The following is a 21,871-nucleotide window of genomic DNA, read 5'->3' as shown; positions in this document are numbered from 1 at the left end:
CACCCAGCGCAGAGCCCCCCCAAAGTGAAGTCCTACACCAAAGGCATTGTCAGTTCCTCCAGAACCACCTGCACTTCCACCCACTTCAACAGCCAACCCCCACCTCCGCATCCCACAAAGCACCCCCTCCACCGGACCACTGTACTCACTGCCTGGCTCCTGGTCCTCCTGCTGCTCCACCTCCTCCTCCTCTTCCTCCTGGGTGTCGAGGGGAACCGCCTCTTCTTCCCGGGTGTGGCCTAGTGATGCTGCATTAAAAAAAAAAACATTGTAAACGTACTGTACTGTACAGTAAATTCCCTTCTACTTTTAGAACTCCATAGAACGGTTGTGTCAAAGTCATGGCCCTCCAATTGTTGTGGAAGTACTGTACACATCCCACCCAGCATGCCATGCCACAGTTTTAACAATCCATCATACTGTACTGTATACAAAAAGTGGCATGCTGGGATGTGTACATACAGTATGTACTGTACAACCAGCAAAGGCCCAAAGGCTGCGTGACACTCAATGCAGTGCACCCCAAAGTGAATGCCTTCGCTGAACGGCATCTTCAGTTCCTCCAGAACCACCTGCACTTCCAACCACTTCAACAGCCAACCCCCACCTCCGCATCCCACAAAGCACCCCCTCCACCGGACCACTGTACTCACTGCCTGGCTCCTGGTCCTCCTGCTGCTCCACCTCCTCCTCCTCTTCCTCCTGGGTGTCGAGGGGAACCGCCTCTTCTTCCCGGGTGTGGCCTAGTGATGCTGCATAAAAAAAAAAAAAAAAAAAAACATTGTAAACGTACTGTACTGTACAGTAAATTCCCTTCTACTTTTAGAACTCCATAGAACGGTTGTGTCAAAGTCATGGCCCTCCAATTGTTGTGGAAGTACTGTACACATCCCACCCAGCATGCCATGCCACAGTTTTAACAATCCATCATACTGTACTGTATACAAAAAGTGGCATGCTGGGATGTGTACATATGTACTGTACAACCAGCAAAGGCCCAAAGGCTGCGTGACACTCAATGCAGTGCACCCCAAAGTGAATGCCTTCGCTGAACGGCATCTTCAGTTCCTCCAGAACCACCTGCACTTCCAACCACTTCAACAGCCAACCCCCACCTCCGCATCCCACAAAGCACCCCCTCCACCGGACCACTGTACTCACTGCCTGGCTCCTGGTCCTCCTGCTGCTCCACCTCCTCCTCCTCTTCCTCCTGGGTGTCGAGGGGAACCGCCTCTTCTTCCCGGGTGTGGCCTAGTGATGCTGCATTAAAAAAACAAAACAAAAAAACATTGTAAACGTACTGTACTGTACAGTAAATTCCCTTCTACTTTTAGAACTCCATAGAACGGTTGTGTCAAAGTCATGGCCCTCCAATTGTTGTGGAAGTACTGTACACATCCCACCCAGCATGCCATGCCACAGTTTTAACAATCCATCATACTGTACTGTATACAAAAAGTGGCATGCTGGGATGTGTACATACAGTATGTACTGTACAACCAGCAAAGGCCCAAAGGCAGCGTGACACTCAATGCAGTGCACCCCAAAGTGAATGCCTTCGCTGAACGGCATCTTCAGTTCCTCCAGAACCACCTGCACTTCCACCCACTTCAACAGCCAACCCCCACCTCCGCATCCCACAAAGCACCCCCTCCACCGGACCACTGTACTCACTGCCTGGCTCCTGGTCCTCCTGCTGCTCCACCTCCTCCTCCTCTTCCTCCTGGGTGTCGAGGGGAACCGCCTCTTCTTCCCGGGTGTGGCCTAGTGATGCTGCATTAAAAAAAAAAAAAACATTGTAAACGTACTGTACTGTACAGTAAATTCCCTTCTACTTTTAGAACTCCATAGAACGGTTGTGTCAAAGTCATGGCCCTCCATTTGTTGTGGAAGTACTGTACACATCCCACCCAGCATGCCATGCCACAGTTTTAACAATCCATCATACTGTACTGTATACAAAAAGTGGCATGCTGGGATGTGTACATACAGTATGTACTGTACAACCAGCAAAGGCCCAAAGGCTGCGTGACACTCAATGCAGTGCACCCCAAAGTGAATGCCTTCGCTGAACGGCATCTTCAGTTCCTCCAGAACCACCTGCACTTCCACCCACTTCAACAGCCAACCCCCACCTCCGCATCCCACAAAGCACCCCCTCCACCGGACCACTGTACTCACTGCCTGGCTCCTGGTCCTCCTGCTGCTCCACCTCCTCCTCCTCTTCCTCCTGGGTGTCGAGGGGAACCGCCTCTTCTTCCCGGGTGTGGCCTAGTGATGCTGCATTAAAAAAAAAAAAAAAAAAAACATTGTAAACGTACTGTACTGTACAGTAAATTCCCTTCTACTTTTAGAACTCCATAGAACGGTTGTGTCAAAGTCATGGCCCTCCAATTGTTGTGGAAGTACTGTACACATCCCACCCAGCATGCCATGCCACAGTTTTAACAATCCATCATACTGTACTGTATACAAAAAGTGGCATGCTGGGATGTGTACATATGTACTGTACAACCAGCAAAGGCCCAAAGGCTGCGTGACACTCAATGCAGTGCACCCCAAAGTGAATGCCTTCGCTGAACGGCATCTTCAGTTCCTCCAGAACCACCTGCACTTCCAACCACTTCAACAGCCAACCCCCACCTCCGCATCCCACAAAGCACCCCCTCCACCGGACCACTGTACTCACTGCCTGGCTCCTGGTCCTCCTGCTGCTCCACCTCCTCCTCCTCTTCCTTCCTACAGTACACCGCATTGTTGATCCCTATTCACACACTGGGGTTATGTCGAATTGCTCTTTTGGGGTTTTTTTGGCCCGAAATGTCAACAGTGTCGACATGGACACTGTTGACATAGTGAATCGGACCCTCGCATCGCTCGCTTCGCTCGCGATGCTTAGGGCACGGTGGCTCGCTTCGCTCGCCACAGCTTTAATAACCTCCTCCACGCCCTAGTGGATGGTACTGTAGGGCATAAACCACCGCCTGTCGGCACATGTCGGCACCAAAAAAACCCCAAAAGAGCAATTCGACATAACCCCAGTCGACATTATGACAGTCGACATTTTTGAAATGTCGACATTAACCCATGTCGACATTTTTACACATTTGACATTGTGGTGTCGACATTTTGACATTCGACATTATGTCATTCGACATTATGACCGCATCCCGTACTGTACCACTGTACTCACTGCCTGGCTCCTGCTCCTCCTCCTCTGTCTCCTCAGTGCCAAGGGGGTGGCTCCGCCTCTCCTCCCTCCGACGTTGGCGGGACAGGTCTGTATATTAAAAAAAAACATTGTGACAAATATTGTAACCCCGGGTACAGTGTTATTGCAGTATACAGTGCAGTATGATACTGTACACATGGAGGGCCGCACTGGTAATACTGTACATGGCACCCCAAATACTGTATTATTATAGGATACACATGGCGGAACCACACTGGTATTACAGTGCGTGGGACAGTGGAGGATTAAAGTAGGGGCGGACGCCCCGGGCTCCCACACATCAGGGGGCCCCCACATACCCTCCTGCTGTACTGATTTAGCCAGTACAGTACCGTTTTTCACGATCTGTACCAGCTACAGTAAATAAATGCGGAATAAATCCGCGAGCGGGGGGGGGGGGCATGAAAGTGCGCCGTTGATATGGTCTGCTGCCCAGGGCCCACACAGACCATATCGACGGTGCTCTCTAGAGCCGCCAACCCCCCCTCCCTGTACCCCCCTCGGTACAGACCATGAAAAACTGTACTGTGCCCCTACTGTATTTACAGTAGGTGTGTCCCTATTTGTGTAAAAACTAATTTTAAATTTCATGTCATACTGTAATTATCAAGTCCCACATTATTCGTTGCAGCTTTGCGCTACAGTACAGTATCTCCAGTTACCAGGGGGATACACGTACTGTATCTGGGACCAGTCTCCTACAAAATACTGTACAGTACTGTGCTTACAGCGCCTGATGGCCTGAAGTCTCTCAGGATCCCTCCTGACCAGGTCACTCCAGCGCCGCTCTAAGGAGCGGATAGACCGCTGACGGCCAGTGTCCCTAAGGATAGCCCTGCGAGCCTTTCTGTAGGCCTTCATTTTCTCCTTGTTGCTGGAGAGAGTCCTGTCTCTCCAGCGCACAAGGTGCCTCAGCTCCCGGGTGCTGTACGGGCCCTCTCTGCGCTCCGCCATTGTACTGTACAATGCAGTGGTGCACAGCATACAGTACAATAAAGCACAGGTGACGCAAAATTTCGGCGCGGGGGTCCTAGACACATGACTTTCATCATGCGCCCAAAACTTTATTTAAAAGAGTTTGGAGATACTAAATCGCTAGGACATACTGTACTGTATAGTTTTATTAAATATCATTCTACAAAATACTGTACACACTGTATTCCAATAGAAAAAACCCTGAGGATGGCCCGCCAGCTCTGGAAGCACGTCTGGCACGGCCCGCCCCTTCGTGGATTCTTTGCTCTGCACTAGATGTTGAAGTGTAATGACCTGTATTAGCCGACCCCCTCCACCCCTGGGGGGAGGGGAGGAGGCGCTTGAGTTCATTACTCCTTGCAAGAGACAATACAGTATTGCAGCGTGTGAAACAGGGCTTTCTTAAACCAGTCACCCCCGGCAAACCTCGCACTGGACGCTTCAACTCATACTGTAACTCTTGGTCCTCGCGGAGGTTCAGTCGCATTAGCGGCTAAATCTCCCGAGTGTACTATCTAGATTCGGCCGCAGATGCGCCTGAACCTCCGTGAAGTCTGGTCTGTCAGGACTCGGCTTGTGAATCCTTCAGTACACATTTAGTGGTCTACGCTAGTTTTATTGATTACTGTGCATTTAAATAAATAAATAAATAAATAAATGAATGAATGAATGAATGAATACATAAATAAACATCAAAATTATCTTACAACCCCCTCCCCTCCGTAATCGAACTCGGGCCTCCTGCTTGGATTGCCGCGCAGCTAACCACTAGACTACTGCACGGTCATGTAACCCGTGGCAGGAGGAGGAGGAGCAGCAGTTGTGATGGCAAAACCAGTACCCCTGCAGCCTCTGAGACGCCCCCCTGGCGAGAACCCCGAGGACGGCACGGCCCGCCCCTTCGTGGATTCTTTGCTCTGCAGGAGATGTTGAAGTGTAATGACCTGTATTAGCCGACCCCCTCCACCCCTGGGGGGAGGGGAGGAGGCGCTTGACTTCATTACTCCTTGCAAGAGACAATACTGTATTGCAGCGTGTGAAACAGGGCTTTCTTAAACCAGTCACCCCCGGCAAACCTCGCACTGGACGCTTCAACTCATACTGTAACTCTTGGTCCTCGCGGAGGTTCAGTCGCATTAGCGGCTAAATCTCCCGAGTGTACTATCTAGATTCGGCCGCAGATGCGCCTGAACCTCCGTGAAGTCTGGTCTGTCAGGACTCGGCTTGTGAATCCTTCAGTACACATTTAGTGGTCTACGCTAGTTTTATTGATTACTGTGCATTTATAAATAAATAAATAAATAAATAAATAAATGAATGAATGAATACATAAATAAACATCAAAATTATCTTACAACCCCCTCCCCTCCGTAATCGAACTCGGGCCTCCTGCTTGGATTGCCGCGCAGCTAACCACTAGACTACTGCACGGTCATGTAACCCGTGGCAGGAGGAGGAGGAGCAGCAGTTGTGATGGCAAAACCAGTACCCCTGCAGCCTCTGAGACGCCCCCCTGGCGAGAACCCCGAGGACGGCACGGCCCGCCCCTTCGTGGATTCTTTGCTCTGCAGGAGATGTTGAAGTGTAATGACCTGTATTAGCCGACCCCCTCCACCCCTGGGGGGAGGGGAGGAGGCGCTTGACTTCATTACTCCTTGCAAGAGACAATACAGTATTGCAGCGTGTGAAACAGGGCTTTCTTAAACCAGTCACCCCCGGCAAACCTCGCACTGGACGCTTCAACTCATACTGTAACTCTTGGTCCTCGCGGAGGTTCAGTCGCATTAGCGGCTAAATCTCCCGAGTGTACTATCTAGATTCGGCCGCAGATGCGCCTGAACCTCCGTGAAGTCTGGTCTGTCAATAAATAAATAAATGAATGAATGAATGAATAAATAAATAAACATCAAAATTATCTTACAACCCCCTCCCCTCCGTAATCGAACTCGGGCCTCCTGCTTGGATTGCCGCGCAGCTAACCACTAGACTACTGTACGGTCATGTAACCCGTGGCAGGATGTGATGGCAAAACCAGTACCCCTGCAGCCTCTGAGACGCCCCCCTGGCGAGAACCCCGAGGACGGCCCGCCAGCGTCTGATACCTGTAGTTCTTTCATGGATTGTCTGAGTTTGTCCTTTCATAGATTAGTGCTGTCATGTACTGTAGTACTGTACTTTATTTTAGTGCAAGTCGATACCGTCCAACTCTGGAAAAGCAGGAGGCACTTTGACTTCAGCGCCTCCTCCATTTGCTCACTTGTACTGTACTGTACGTTCACTAGTGTCTCATTTTAATTTACTTTACTGTACTGTACTGTACTTTATTATTTCCCACGAGCACCTCATCGCGCATGAGCGTCTAATCGCGCACGAGCTTCTCATACAGTATAGTAAGCGCGCTCCATACGGCGAATGGAGGAATCACTCCGACTGTATCTTGATGGAGCATTAGCCACCCAGTGGTGGCAGATTGTATTACATGGCGAGCAACCATGTCGCTTGGCGGACGCCAGCGCCATAAAAATATCGATGCGCCAGAACCTCCGCCATGGCGTCCAGGCGGCAATAATAAGGCCGGCGCTATCTGTACAACAGAAATTTTTTATGAAAAAAAAATAAAAAAAATAATAAAATAAGGTCGGTAAGGTCTTGTAAATCGGCCATGACCAGCCGCATGTGGTCCCTCATTCTCAAGAGGGCCCCACGTATATCCTCTTCTGCTTGGGCTGGCTCATCTGTGGACATGTTAAAAAGGGTCAAATTACTATTGATATTCATGCATACATTTAACATAGTCATACATAAATTAAATAAATGCAAGGTGACAGGTGTGTGTGTGTGTGTGTATATATATATATATATATATATATATATTTATATGTATATAGAGACATATATAACTATATATATGACACATATATCTATACATACATGCATACATCCTAGATGGAAAGCCTGTTTTTTTCCCTCTACCCTTTACTCTGTAGAACACCTCACAGTCATAGTGCTCCTTCTGAATCCAAACCCACACATGACTAAGCTCTGAGAAGCATGTCATGAGCTCCACCAATAACAACTCATCAAAAAGCGCTCAGTGTCTGTTCTATGATGGAGCGTGGCATGGGACTTAGTCAACTCTCAGGAATGCACAGTACATTTGTGCAATCAAGCATGGCTTGCCTGCTGATGGTCTGCTCCATAAATCATTGTCATAATGCCAGTTAGGTGAAGCTGCAGCACTAACCCACTCCCATGCACAAAATCATTACTAAGACCAAATCAACACACAATTATGGTGCCAACAATACATGCAGACCGCAGGGGGTGTTTAGCTAGAGGAGGGCCCAGGGGCACTGACCACTTGTTACTCCATTCTAAGCCACGCCTGTCCATACTCCATTTATGCCATACTTAATCTAGTTTAGAAAGATCAATCACCTGTAAACTCTATTCACCTATATGAGGCTACAGATTGGACGCTTGCAGCAGGGACATGTGACCCTTACATGAGCACGTCATCCCTTTCTTCCAGGATACAGATTAACTACACAGGTTCAGTGGCACTTAAAATCGACCTGAAAGCCATCCCCACAACCTGTGTCATTAATATGTGTCCAGGATGAAAGGGATGGTTTGGGCACCCTATCTAAGTGTGTCTGTTGCTACCCTGTTTGTTATATGACTTTATAGTATTTTAAAACACAATTGAATCACCAGTGCTACATAGCAAATAGTAGATGACAAAAGGAATAATGATTCTTTATGTATACATACCACTTTCGGCTGCCTGCACCACCTCACAGGCCTCCTCATCCTCCTCTTCTTCCGGGGCCTCCTCAGCTGGCACCTCCTCCACTGGCACCACCTCCGCCTCCACTGCCAACACCTCCTCCTCCACTTCCTCCCCTTCCTCTGGCACCTCCTCCGCCTCCACTTCCTCCGCCTCCCCTTCCTCCAACACCACCTCCTCGGCCATCTCATCTGTGCCCTCCTCCTGGGCCTGGGCCGCCTCTGCCTCCTCCCGGGCCTGTCTTGCTCGATCCCGTGCTGTGTTTGAGAGGAAAAAAAGTGCCAATTAGGGGTCATTTGGACAGATGTATTAAGCCTTAACAAGCAATAAATCCAAAAGGTGATAAGTATAGATAAATGTACAGCCAATCAGCTCCTTAGTGGCTTTTATAAAACACAGCTTGTAACATGGCAGTTATTATGTGACATTTGGGCCATTGTAAGCATCACAAACAATAATCCTACACAATTACATATTTTATGACCATTACAGGGTGTCAAACAGGAAGTACCACACATATAGTGTATGCCATGTGTAACTCATGATAAGCCAGGTTACCTTATTAGTTTAAAAAAGGTCATGTAAGCAATATTGTACAATTGGCCATTTAATGTGTAAACACTTACATCGTGCAATGCTGGCCCGTATAAGCTGGAGCTTTTCTGGCTGGCGGTGCCTCAGATCCGACCATCACCGCTCCAGCTGGGCGATGGTCCTGCACACCTGGGTGCGCGCGAATATGCGCCTGCGGGCTGCGGCATACGCCTGGCGCTTTTGTCTATTAGTAATGAAGGGCCCCGCACGCCCCAGCCTGGTCTCCATAACGGAGACCAGTGCCCTCAGCTCCGCTGGAGAGAATGGGGCTGCTCTCCCATAGACCGCCATCTTAGCAATGGCACAATTCAAGCAATCATGTCCTGTAATTGGTTGTTCAGAGTGATATTTGGTATTAACTTTATTGTTCATTTTGACATTAACAGCGTGTATGCGCCACAACAGATGGCTAACCCATTGCATCGCCAACCCACACTTGCTGTACCTTTGCATAGTTGAGCAGACCATGCAATTACTTAGTATCTCCTAAACAGACAGGGTGAAATAAGTTGGCAACCCATTATATATAATCTATTACATTCACCAAACATGGGTGAAAGCAACAGGTGAAATAGTCTGCATCACTAGCCAGTTACACCTAACTCTACAAGGTACTAAACTGCTTTATTATAGAGAAAGCTATACAGCAGAAACATAGCAAATAATGCAAGACCTTTTCCCAATATTAGGCCATGGTGCCATGTGTACACTTACCTTCTACTGGGCCACACTAGAGATGTTGAATGAAATGTACCTAGCATCAAGCCAGAATTTGGAGACCTTTCACATGTGATTTGGATGCTAGCACTGATTACTATTGCCTGAGTGGTGGACTGGATTTACATATGGAATGGTTAGTGTCATTTGTAGTACATACCAAACAAGTGCACAGTACAAATGTACATTCACATATACATTTCATGTCTGACCACAGTTTTATTTGGTCATTGGAGTACAAATCTGTAATTAGCTACTAAATCAGACTTACTAAGTTTGCCAGGTTTTTAATTTGTATTTTCCGCAGGTAGGGGCGTTGCCTATGCGCCGCCCGGTCTAAGCTGCCGTACGGAACGCAGGGTGTCGCTGATGTACGCCAATTACAGAAATAGGATGTGTTACAAAACTGCAATGTTGTTGCAAACATGGCTGGCTCACAATCTGAGGAAGAGCAGGTGTTGCAGGACCTGTTTGCCCACATGGACTCCAACACCAGCTATGTCCCCCTCAACTCAGACCAGCCATTGGGGGAACAGCAGCCAGATGGGCCATCTACATCAGGCCTACAATCGGCAATCGGCAGCTGGCCCATCTTCAGCCTCAGCAGAATCATTGGGAACACAACAGGTGGCTTCCCAACAGAGTAGCCTGGCCAGCACTTCGAGTACAGCGACAGGTGGCCGTGGCCGTGGCAGTGGCCGTGTTGGTGGCAGTGGCCATGGGCGTGGCCAAGATAGGGCAACAGAGGAACCAAGCAGCAGAAACATGGCATTTGAAGCGCAGGAGCTTGCCATCCTGGTACACCGCACACGGGATTGGATCGAGTGTCCACAGGACAGGTTGACACACACAAGGAGATGAAAGATTTGGGAGGACATAACGGCGGAGATTAATGCGGTGGCTCCACAAGTTCGTGAGACGGAGCACGTTAAGAAGAGGCAAGTTCATGTGTGTTACATTTGAGCAGTACAAGACCAGTAATGTTTACATTAGATGTTAGATGGAGTTGGTCAATGGCCGGTCTTGTTGCTTGGAGCCACAGACATGTTTGCCATGTCATTTTATCAATAGTTATTGTAGGGTGAGTGTGACTGTATCTTCTAAGGGTTGTTTTTATATTTTCATTGAATGTAAGTTGTGTGTAATGAAGCACATGTTGTAATCTGTTGCAGATTGCAATGTGTGCTACAGCAAACATGAGGAGTGACATGTAGTAATATGTAAACTTTGATTGCAGGTGGCACGACTTCAAAACTAACCTCAAGAAGAAATTGACCCAGCAGTGGGAACACAGCCACACCTCTGGGGCTGGCCCCATGCCTGGAAAGCTGAAGCTCATCCCCCTGGAGGAGATGGCAGAGTGCTGCATTGCAGTAGAGGAGGTCCGGGGGGTGAGCACCATCGATAGTGAGGCCCCAGCGGAAGTCTTGGCTTCTTTTCATGAAGGTAATTATTTGCCATGCCATAAGTAGCTGGTCCTAATTTTGCATGGAATGTGTTGTAATTGTAATTTTCTCTTTCACCAGCATCCCCACCGCTTGGTAAAAAATTAGGTTGAGGAGTCTGTGCCACCTGCCACCAGTGCCAGGCCCGTGCAGCAGCAGCAGCCACCGCCCGAGGCCGAATTCGACAGGTGGGGGCAGGTGCTTTCCCATATTCACCAGCAGGGAGACTTGGCATCAGAGCGGATGCGTAGGACCGTGGAGGTCATGCAGGGTTTGGTCAGCACCGAGCAGACTATGGCTGGGAGCCTGCAGGCTATGGCTGGCACCCAGCAATCAATTGCTGCTAGCCTGCAGGCTATGGCTGAGGCCCATCAGGCCATGGCTGCAAGCCTGCAGGTGCTGGCAGATCAAGCCCTGCGGCAAAATGACCTCCTCCTCCACCATAATGAGCTTATGGTGGAGCTAGTTTCCAGCAATAGGGTCCTAATGTCATCCGTTTCTGGTGCATTACCACCAGCAGCACTCCCTGCTGGCAGAGGGGGAACACCATCCCCCCCCTCACCAGCATCTGCTCCACCTGGCCCATCATCAGAACGTGGCCGTAGCCGAAGAGCTGCTGCACGTGGCAAGGAGCCTACCAGGGGCAAACGTGCCCGCTAATGAACTTGTGTCCGCATTAATCTCCACCCTTATGTCTTCCCAAATCTTTCATTGAGCTGTGTGTGTCAGCTTCCTGGGTCTAATTCCGTGCAGAGGGTACCCACATTTGCCCTCGTTTCGAATGTCATGTTTGGTTCCCCTGTTGTCCTCTTTCGGCTAGCATTACTGTCTGCTGTACTTGAAGTGTTGGTGCTATACTTTTGTTGTGAAGCCACCTGATGTGTTCCTAATAATTCTGCTGTGGCTATGTATGTCAAAAATTCATGTATTTATTATATATTTTTTATTTATATTCCTGGCATGGTACCTTTTAATTTGTTACGGTTTCCATTTTATTTTATAAGTTCTGGTAATAAATGGTTTTTTTTGGCCCCAAATGTGTGGTTTAATTGATACATGTAGAAGTGACATGTGTATTTCTATTATTAATAGTAAGTTGTGTCCATTATTTGCAGTGTAAAAGTGTGTGAAAAGTGCAGCATATATGTGTGTGTTTAGTAATGGTCCATTTAAGCTGCAATGGTTCCAATTGAAGCAGTGACAAGCGTGTAATTAATGAGTAATGAGTAAAGAAGTGGATTGTATTGTGTTCAGCTGACATTGGTTGTACTGATTAGGCGTAGCGATTGCCTAGCGCATGAACGAGTGGTGTCCGCAAAGCAATACTTGCTTATGGACACCGCATATTTCTAGCCTTTTTGTTCGCGTGCATTCGGTGTGCTGTCCGAATGCACGCCTACCAGAATGAGTGCACTCCCCCGTGTCCGCCCATGTTTCTGCCCAGTTTAGCCCACTTTGAAAGTACGCCCCTGTGTAGTTCCGAATGACGCCCATAATACGCCCATATTTCCCGAGTGATTGCGGTGCACATTTCTGTACGGTATTAGTGAGTACAAATACGGAGACCATGCGTGGCACATGCGCATAGCGTTCCCCACGCATGCGCAGACAGCTAAAAAACGCCATCCGAAAGTATTCGGAAATATACGCACCGACCAGAATAAGGCCCATTGAGAGGAAAGAAGTGCCATGAAAACATACTGTATGTAAACAAAGAAATCATAAAAAGCATTTTAATTCAGATTCCCCATTGAGGCTATTAGGAACTAATATAGTTTATATACCAATCCCATTTCACATTAAGATAATTTAGTTTCAAAATCTTACATTTCCAAGATCAATTTTGGTTAAATATATCAGAATTTTTTTTTATAAATAGCATTGATTTGATTGGTACATTGTGTTTCAAATATGCAGAAAGTGTTTCCAATCCCTTCCTTATATTATTGATCTGTTTGGCCTAGTGGACCTTTAGATTTCTGCTTGTTTTGCCAATATATAATAGACAACTTTTGCATTCCAAAACATAAACAACATTTTTGAAATTTCCAGTAATACATTTTCTGATCTAAGTCTTTTCGATGGCCTGGAATTATTTAATTATATACTTACCATTTAACATTATTTACATTAAACAAAAGCCACATTTATGAAAACCTTTACTATTAAATCTTTTCATCTCTTCCTCACTTCCTAACTAGAGCAACAAAAAGGAGAGATGGTTATCCGCACAGGATCCTCATTTAAATTGAGGAGATTTGGACCCCCCCTAAAATTTGTTGGGTATGGCGTCAGCCTACAATACAACTTTACGGGAGGTGTGCTACCACTGGACAAAAATTGTGACACAGCGGGTTACCTCATAAGGCCACAGAGCTATTACATTGTGAGATGGACCACTACGATTATTATACCCAGCAGACTTAATGCATTAGGGATTGCAGGGACTAGTGTGATTGATATATGTAAACCACTATCGCTCAAAATGTGTGTTAATTCAAGTCATATGTAGCGGTAACACAGGGGCTAACTGCACCCTAAACAGTCATCACAACTACATGTATTTGGTGTTTTATGTGTGTGGTATATTCTCATGTTGGCACCGTGTCAACCATTGCAATCTAACTAATACTTCACCCACGGTTCCTGCACTTTGAAAATATAAAGGAATCTGCACTATGAATTCTGAGTGGTGATACAATGTTGCAATAAAGTATTTCTTTGACTCTGCAACATTTCTTCTTGGACTCGGCACACTATAAATCCTGCATGCTAATTCAGACATGACCAAGAGCATGTCAGTATAAATCAATGATATTTCTGCAGATGTAGAAGACACAGTGGGGGAAATTTACTAAAGGAAATTTGTAAAAAAATAGGTGTATTTGTATTTAGAAATACATTTATTTTTGACATTTACTATCCGGAAAATACGGCAATTCGTATTCGTATTGATGTGCTATCAATACGAATACGAATTGCCGTATTTTCGGGATAGTAAATGTAAAAAATAAGTGTATTTCTAAATACAAATACACCTATTTTTTTACAAATTTCCTTTAGTAAATTTCCCCCAGTGGGTCAACTTGTAGAGCCACTGAGCCATTATACAAATAAGAAGGACCACTGTGATGAGTGTATCTGAGACATTACTGCATCAAAGATCACACTACAGCAATTGCACTCACACATATTAGATGTGTGATATATACTGAGTGTTAAGAAGACGACATGATGTCGACTGTTGCAACTTGTGCAATATTCCTTACAAGACTCTACACCCTCAGATTATGAAGAACTCACTTCTAATGAGCCTGACATAACAATATAGTGTATAAAACCGCAGTTATAAACCCTGCTCACTAAACAAGAGTGAACCTGGATGCATAAAGATTGCTAGTGAGAATTGCAAATAACCCCATTGGGATAACTCAACCCTGAGGGGATTAGAGTGTCCACACATACCACAACCCTGTGTGTTATAGTGGGCACTATACCCCATTTAAGAAATAAAGACACTGAGACACAGCATAATTTCATTTTGGTACACCAATGTCGACCTTAGTTAACCTGTAGTTTATTAAATACATCATACCAGTGCGTAATGAGTAGGCCACCGGTTTTAATAAACACACCTTACCCTTCCCCTGTATTCACGTTTAAATGTTTTATGTGTGTTTGTCATATTTCGCTAAGTTTTAATAAGACCAATAAAGGTTACATTTTATTTAGGACCATTTAGGTGAACCCGTCAAGGACATTCTTTTCTCTTTCCTCTCTTTATCAAGTCACTTCCTAACTAGTTTTTCCTATATAAAGAAATAAAGGATGGATAACCTGCTATAAGAGTGCCCATAACCGGATCTTTTTAAAATATTCCAATTCATCCCAAAGCTAGATTCTATTTGCTAAGATTAAGAATTTCAAATGATGTTAATGCTTATTTAAATTTCTGTGTATTAGGTTTAGGAACAATTTTCTCTGTTCGAAGTCCTGAACTGTTAATATTTAAAAACAATGCATTTGCAATCTATAAATCTTGTGGGCTGTAACCTTCATGAGACATTAATTTAATTTGTACATCACAGACCTCTTTTTCAGAACAATTTCACTTTATTCTCAAAAATTGGCCCAAGTGTCCTCAAGCTATTTTTTTTCTGATGTTGGCTATTTTTTTTTATATAACTGAGTCAGTTGGCTTCCTATAATTACTTGGAAGAATAGACCCCTATTTAATATACATATTCAAATCTAAAAATAAAATTTCTGTTCTACTTCTACAGTATGATAGATAGGCTATTAAGATCATTTTTGTTATGCTTCTGACTGGAAATATTTAAATCCTCTTCTATACCCCTCCACATAAATAAGATGTCATCTATAAAATTCTGACAGTCAGGAGCTGGAGATGTGTTAACCTGTTGAAATGCGTTGAGCCTTCTGCACCATACCAGCACCAGTGAATTTGCCAGACCTTTCCATTCTACCATTCCGGACCAGTTTGTTTCTTCCAAGAGGACCATCTTAATCTCAGTTATCCATGCAGCCACAAAGCCAGGTATACATTTACTACCAATGTGCTTACACATATGCTTACAGCCTTCTGAGTAAATAAGGTTCATCCAATGAGAAATATCCCGGGACTTTTGAACCTCACTTACCTTCAGACATGAAGTTCCTCCGGTATTCTCCATTTAATATCTACCGGTCTGGTAATTATTCTTCAAATTATCAAAGTATTAAACAGGTGGATTTGCTACTTCATCCTACTGGAGCCATATGCCAGTTTACTCCCCCATTGAGAATTCTCATATTTTATATCTCGTGTTCACACATGTGTTTTATTAGTATATGTATGTGTACAATATATAATCAATTTGTCAAACCCAAGCACTGTATTCTTCTTTTCTCTTGGTTTATCTACAAACTTGTATGCTATATTGAGCTGTACTGTAATTTATCAAATAAATAACAGACAGTCCCAGTAATGTATGCGAGCATGCATAAATCAATCAATCAATCAATCAATCATTGTACCGTTTACAAGAAGGCTTATGGTGTGTACACACGGTCGACATGCTGCCGTGCGATGCGAGTCCCGATGCGATCTGATGGCATCGGGACTCGCATCGCACGGCAGCATGTCGACTGTGTAAGAACATGAAGGAGAGCAGAGGACAGTACCTGTCACCAGGGTGCCGGGATGTCAGCGTGCTGCGACACCCGGGGCCGCGGCACATCAAACAGCTTCCCCCCCGCCGTGCAGACATCAGGCCACACCCCCCGCCCTCCTCTATATGCGGACTTCTTCCGAGTCATCAGCCCTGCAGCGCAGCCCCAGGAGAAGCCCCTCTCCCTCTGGCCGCCGGAGCTATAGTGAGTATTCAGGCACAAAGACTATATAGTGCAGATCTGCACTATATAGTCTTGGCTGACCTCACTATGTCGCTGCCGATTTGCGCTCACTCGGGAGCGCGCATCGGCAGCGCATTGGGCTCGTAAGCCCTGAAAAGTACACAATCGGTATACGATATGGCTTCCGATGTGCACTATATCGTCAACATCGGAAGCCATATCGCACCCGTGTGTACACACCTTTACAGTGTGTGTGGCCTCAGTGAGTATGAGATAAGTTTATAGCCTCTTCTTTATGTGACAACAAAGATTGTGGTAGGACAGTGGTTTCACAAGCTGGTGGTCTCCTGAAAGTAAGAAAGTCTAAATCTAGCCTCATATGATCAGAGGCTTACTGAAGGATGCAGACATTTACATTTATATATACAATATAATTAATTTGGAGGATGATTGGGCTCAGAGACAAGGACAGATGTCGATGAGCTCTGATTAGCAACAAGTTATGCCTGGTAGTAACAGGTTTTGGATTGGGTGGTTGACGGGGAGCACAATCTCCAAGGATGAGATATAAATAATAATTTCCATATGCAGCATTTTAGCAATGGAAAATTAGATGGTAGCATCTGTGATGTTAAAGCAATGATATATACTGTACTATATATATAGAAAAAATTGCAAAAAAAAAAGTATATTTAAAAGCTAGCTGACACTTTATTAGTGTGGCAGTGCATCACATACATAACACTCCAATTTTACTTTACATTTTGCTAACTGATTTCACTGAGCAGCTTTGTATCCAAGTGCAAATTACATTACCTGACCAACTATAGCAACCCATGGAAAGTGTGCATTAACTGCAACCAAGGAAGCTGTGTGACCATGTCAGCTTTCAGAGGAAGCATCCATCCAAATCAAAGCCATAACCCTCAGTGACTGCTATGTCTGTCCTGAACTCTCTACTTATTCCAAATTAGCGATAGAGTTTTCTGTTCACTTGTCCCAGGCTCTGTGGTTGATGTAATCAGCCATATCCACTGGGCGAGTGAAGTGTGGTCAGGATAGGCAGGGTAAGCAGAGCCTCGTCTGTTATACTAGAGCAGTGGTTCCCAAACTGTGTGCCGTGGCATCCTGGGGTGCCTCGGGACACTTGCAGGGGTGCCTTGGAATGATGATCCAGGAACAATTCAAATTGTTTGTGGCTATTGTAATACACAAAACTAGTGCTTGCTTCCCATCATCCAACATTTAGACAAACAGAAGCAAACTCTGTCCTTCACCATATAACTGACCCTATGGAAGACCTATAAAAACAAATTATTATTATTTTTTTTTTTCACAATTCCTTATAAGAAAGTATTGTCTTAGGGGTGCCGTGAAAGAAATTCTAATGCTCTAAGGTGCCGTAATTCAAGAAAGTTTGGGAACCACTGTACTAGAGTATACTGCAGTTATAAAAAAAAAATATTTTCATCTTTGTATTACTTGTATAATCTTTGTTTTATTCTAATATTTTTTTATAGTCAATATTTACCACCAAATCATACAGTATACAGTATGTATGTGTAATTCTGCAAGATCCTTACCAGCCAGTAACCTCATTGTACCTCACTGCACTGCACAAGTTATGTTTAACTGAGCAACATTGTCGTTGCATACAGTAGGAGCCCATCTCATCTATCTTCCTTAGGCCATGGCTCAGCATGGCTATCCTATTGTTCTCAGCTGCAATACAATACATAGAACAATACAGTAGGGCAGTGATTCCCAACCCTGGTCCTCAAGTACTCCCAACAGTACATGTTTTCCATGTCACCCAGCAGGTGCAGAGATTATTCAGGCACATTTTAAAAGAGCCACAGGTGGAGCTAATTATTTCACTGATTCTGTGTGGAGACCTGCAAAACGTGCACTGTTGGGGGTACTTGAGGACCAGGGTTGGGAACCACAGCAGTAGGGGATTAGCAGGGTAATCCAATTACTCACTTAATCCTATTATTGGGAAAGATATAGGGATAGATGACACTGGCTCCATCTGTATGCTAAACTCTGGACCAAGATATGTCTACATAACCTACATAAAGCTGGGTACACATCTATACAATCCCTATTTCTTGCAACCGTTCTGCCGACCGTACTCCCGTCGGACCATCCACAAACAACAGCGCGCGTACAGACCTGTACAATTTTACTTGCGACGTCTGATGTACTCCCGTCCAAACAATCAAGACTTTCTCGGCTCCTGATTGGCCAGAAATCATTCTGAGTAGAGACGCCGAGGAAGAAGGATCTCTGCGTCTCTAGTGTACAGCGGAGGCGGAGCGGGTACCACTGCAGCCGGGAGCAGCGCGACTTCAACAGAAGATGCCGGGGTGGTCGCCACAGGAGCAGGTGAGTAGGATTTCCTTCCCCAGGTAACCCTTTGGATTACTACGGATCCAGGACCCCGGACTCTTCAGCCCTGGAGCCCCGGACCCGGACCAGCCCCGGAACCAAGGCCCCGGAACCAAGCCACCGCACCGGACCCTGGGACCTACCGACGGGCTCAAAATAGGTAAGTATCAGTATGTGTGTGTAATGTATGTATTAAACTTTTATTTTTCTTATGTGTCAGTGTGTATTTATTTAACTATTTTTTTTTCTGTGGAACTACAAGTGCCAGTGGGCCGTTTAATGCCCCGCATGCTGGGACTTGTGGTTCTCCAAGTCCCAGCATGCGGTGGAGGCTTGCTGGGACTCATAGTTCCACAGGAAAAGACAATAGTTTTTATTCCATTTTTTTTACACTGAATCAGCCCGGTGGCCACCGCACAGGGCCACCGGGGACAGCACCAGGCTTCAGCCTGGTCAGGTAAATCCTGGAGGGGGGGACCCCTTTATTGGGGGGGTCCCACTCCCCCAGGGCCCCTGGCCAGGCTGACCGGTCAGAAGGCTGAATGCTTTGGCCGCGGGACCTTATATAATAAGTGTCCCCCATCTGTGGCATTACCCTGCTGGCTGGTTTGGCCTTGGGCTGGTTCGTAAAATACGGGGGACCCCTAGTCATTTTGTCCCCCATATTTTGGGAACCAGCTCCGGACCTGGAGCCTGGGGCTGGTTTTAAAAAATCAGCAAAGCCCTATTTGTCGAGTTTCCTGATTTTTTAATACCAGCCCCGGCTCTTTCAGCCTGGTGCTGGTTACGGCTGTGGGGGGGATCCCACACCGGTTTTTTTTAGTCACCCTGCCAGAGAGGATGCAGCTATGGAACGCCCACATGGGCGTTCCAGCTTTGGCAGTATAGTCGCAAGGACGGCAGCATATCGGTCGAACGTGCCTACACACTGCACTTTTGTACCGATATGGGGCCGTCCTGTCAGATGAAAATTAAACAGCAAAGAACCGTCGACCGACCGAGTATGGACGGTCAAGACAGTTTTTTGAAGTTTATCGCTCGTACGGGACAGCGTACACACATATGCAATTGAACGGCTGTCCGACCCAGAACGGAAGAACGGCCCGACAATTGTATATATGTGTACCCAGCTTTAGGGTGTAGTTTTGCCCAATGTGTATGGATAGCGATGATGTGAAAATTGCTGGCCTGAAAATTTCTCAGTGCATACACATTAAGCAATTCCCCCATGCCAGTGATTTTCACAAGGGGTGGACAGCTTTCCATAGCAGAACGCTATGGAAAGCCATCCATCCCATTGCTCATCTGCTTGTAATATCAGCAGGTGTGCAGCAGCAGCTGGCCATTATGCAGGAGCACGCATCAGCGCTTATCGCTGGCCTGTACACATTGGGTGGCTTTTGAGTTGAAATCTCAAACAGTAATACTGAGCTGCTTTCAGCTCAAAATTGCCCAGTGTGTACGGGCATTTACATTGAACTCTGTTCCAATTTCAAAATATATTGCATATGGCTAAAACTTGTGGTGCAAGAAATACTGTGATGCCTGAATGAGACTGGTGTAAAGTAGGATTGTTAATAATTTATTTTGGGGTATAAAACTTTTAAAGTACTTTTGAGAAAGAATCAAGATTTGGATGTTTGTAAGAGTGCGTTCCAAAAAAATATAAAAATATAATTAATTTCACATTGAAAATAGATTTTGTCTTTAAAATTGAAATACAAGAAACTATATAGTTAACTGTATCCGTAGGTTGATTAGTATGCACTGCAAGGAGAGAGTCTGCACACATTATAATAAAAATGTTGCAGATGCAAACATTAATCTTTATGCTGGAAGAATGCTTTACTTTTATAATCCTTTCTGAAATTTCATTAAGTTATTGATCCAAGAACAAATCTAATTTCAAAGAGGGCTTTTTCAAATCTTTATCCAAATTTATATTTAAATAATTTTGCCATGTATATGATGATGCAAATATCAAGTCAGCTTTGTATTTGAATATGTGACATTATTTAAATCTTTAAGTTCAGGTAACATCAATGTCATGCTGGAATAAAAACAGAAAATGGTTTAAAATCACTAACACTATGATATATAAGGAAATAGAAAAGTCAGCAGTGGATTATTTTCTATCAAAATAATAAAGTGAAGTAACCCATAGACAAGGCTGGATAAAGGTTTGGGGGTGGGGTGGGGTGTCATTGCAATTATCTTGTAGGAATCCCTATCAATAAAATTGTCAAGAAGATAAATTGATATACTGTAGTTATTATTATGCTGCGATTTGGGCTCAATTCCACCAATTTTGACGTGTCTAACGACCGATTGTTAGCAAAAAGAGCAGAATTGTTCATGTTTTTAATGCAATTCCGATCTGATGCATTTCCTTTCTGATCGAATGGTTGCTTTGGATATTCTAAATGCTGCAGTAAAGATCCCTCAATCTGACTCCTAGCGGGTGCCCATCGGATGCACATTTTGTGCGTATTTGGACGTACAACCTTCGTGCGAGTGACATTTCCTGTACACTCCCCTCTCCGCCATGTTTTTCAGCGTCGTCCACAGTGATGGCGCAACAACAGGACTCTCCTCCCAATTTGTTGATCCCATCCCAATCCAATTGGAACCTGGTATGTTTTATTTGTCCAACAATATGCTTGCTCTCCTATGCATGCTATCCTATGCCCTTGATGCCAACTGATGCCACAAATATAAATGCTATATTGACATTATGCTATGTAACCAGTCTTTGCTATTTTAAAGAGGCACTGATTGTGTTTTATATATATTTATGTATTACCAGTTTTTCTATATAGCGCACACATATTTTACAGTGCTTTAGAGAATACACATCAGTCCCTGACCAAGTGTTGTTTTACAATCTATATTCCTTACCACATGCACATTCATTCTTTTTTTTTTGAGGTGTGGGAGGAAACTGGAGAACCCGGAGGAAACCCACGCAAGCACAGGGAGAATATACAAACTCCACACAGTTTAGGGCCATGGTGGGAATAGAATCCATGACTGCAGCAGCGCTGTGAGGCAGTAATGTTACCATTACACAGTCCATTCATTGTTCCCATTGCTATGTGACAGACATTTCTGTGAGTTTCATTTATTAAAAACTACAATGTGTGTAAACAACATAGAAATTTATTTACAGCTTAAATTTAAAAACTGAACCATGAACAGAACTAACTAAACTTAAAAACTGAACTCAACTGTATAACTCAACATTAAAATTATTTTCGTAATACATTTAAAATAATGAAAACATGGTACTTATGTATTATCTGGGCTCCCATGTCAAATGCACCCCATTTTTTCATACCCCTACTATCCAACTACGCATGGAGTTGATTTTAT

This window comes from Crinia signifera, chromosome 1 (genome assembly GCF_055691185.1).
Source record: "Crinia signifera chromosome 1, ASM5569118v1, whole genome shotgun sequence".
NCBI classification, from domain to species: Eukaryota; Metazoa; Chordata; class Amphibia; order Anura; family Myobatrachidae; genus Crinia; species Crinia signifera.
The sequence above is the reverse complement of the archived record's forward strand: the minus strand, read 5'-3'. Positions refer to the sequence as shown.